This window comes from Manis javanica, chromosome 14 (genome assembly GCF_040802235.1).
Source record: "Manis javanica isolate MJ-LG chromosome 14, MJ_LKY, whole genome shotgun sequence".
NCBI classification, from domain to species: domain Eukaryota; kingdom Metazoa; phylum Chordata; class Mammalia; order Pholidota; family Manidae; genus Manis; species Manis javanica.
The window spans coordinates 22693279-22695209 of NC_133169.1; positions in this window are offsets into that span (position 1 = coordinate 22693279).

Sequence of the window (1931 nt, forward strand, 5' to 3'; positions counted from 1 at the left end):
ATACCCATTCTGTTATGATACAAGATTATTATGATATAATAACATTATTAATAAAGGAAGAGACTAATAATGAAAATATTCATGTTGGGACACCTAGCCTTTACTTTTTCCTTCTTCTGGAAAGGGTTTTACTCCTCTTTGCAAAGTTTTCTCTTTCTCATGTGGCCTTCTTGAGTTTCTTTCTCCCCAGTCAAGTGGTCTTGGGCATGATCCATAATAAATCAATCAGATGCCATGAGTTCTGAAAGTTGTTTCTTTGATTGAGCCTCTCTGCATCCTTCCAATAGATGTATTTTTTTGCTTAAATTAGTCAGATTTTTGTTGGTTGCTTACAAAAACCATCAATGATATAGGTATATAAAATGTTCCTTATGAAATGTAATTATAATATTCCAATATCTAGAAGCATTTTCAGTTCATAGGCATAAAACACACACTTTTCAAATCAAGTACCTTAATGAAATTATACACACATACACATCCCCCCACACACGCACAATTTTTTATGTTGGGTTTAACAAATTAGAAAATGTCATCAGAAGATGGTACCACTTATATATTTTTCAAAACTTTGCCTTATCCTCCAACATGAAATGATTCAAAAGTTTTACTGCTTTTTGTGTTGAGAGGTATCTGTCAATGGAGGAATTAAGTCTACAATCCATTAATTTTCCTCCTCAGGGCCTTTGAACTTGCTGCTTCTTCCATTTAAAACATGCTCCCAATATCTGTCTTCTACTTCTGTCAGACTCCGTATGAAACACCTCCTTCTTAAAGTGATTTTCCAGATCACACTTCATTAAATAACACTCAGTAATACCAGCATCTGCTTAAAACCTTAATTTTTCTTCACATCTCCTATTCACTCTGCTGTATATTTAATTTGTGTTTATTTCTATCTCCTCAAACCTCACCTCCAATACACACCAGAATTAAAGTCCCAAAATAAAGGTATGTTTTGTTTCACCTGTACTAGGATATTACTGATACAGAATATATTTTAATAATAATGTTGTGAATATATAAATGAATGCCTTGTTATTGACTATCCATCTTGAATATATGAAAAATGTTAATATTAGAGAAGGTTAAGAATGCATCAAAATTTGGATTTCTGCCCAAACAACACCAAATTTGTTATTTCCCTTGTAAGTGACCTATTGCTGTATTAGATTAAGAAATTTTGCTGATGTCCTATGCTTTATATATAATGATGGAACTGATCTATGATTCAGTTCAAAGTTAAAAACTGGAATAAATACTCATTGCCCAAACCAAGATTATTCTTTACAGTTGGATGGTTCTCTGCTTTTATTCCACATCTGTGTCATGATTAGCTTTGCTAAAGGTGAGAATTCTTGTGCCTAAGGCTCAGCTATGCCCTGTGGGATTTTTAATTCTTCTTAATGATGTAACAGAACAAGTTATTAATCATCAGTCCAGATGAACATGCCCCTTTCCAGTCACCTAGACTCTCTCCTTTCTCCTCTAACTTTCCTCTTTTCTTCTCCAGCAGCTAACAAAATCATACCAATGTGTGCATGCTTCTCACAGTGATGTAAAAAAGCATTTTTAAAAGATCATCTTCCATTTCTTCACTGTTATAATCCTGAGGTAAGGTACAGTAAAGAAAAAGAAGGTATCTAGGTGCCAGAAATGTACTACTGAGAGTCTAGTTACCCAGCAAAAGGCACCCATTTGCATCTCAATAAAATGTGAAGCTTAGTGACTGAAGGGCTTTCATGAAAACTGTTGTCCTCACTCTTAAAAAGAAACACCGGAAATTTTCCATTTCTCCTTGTGGACGTAACAGTATCTGCTCATAATTCCTGGAAATGTTGTGGCCATCTTGCTGCCTCCCTGAAAATGAAGAACAGCTCCAAGCTACACAAAAGCACAACCAGAGCCCAAGTACGTTACTGGGAGTTTTT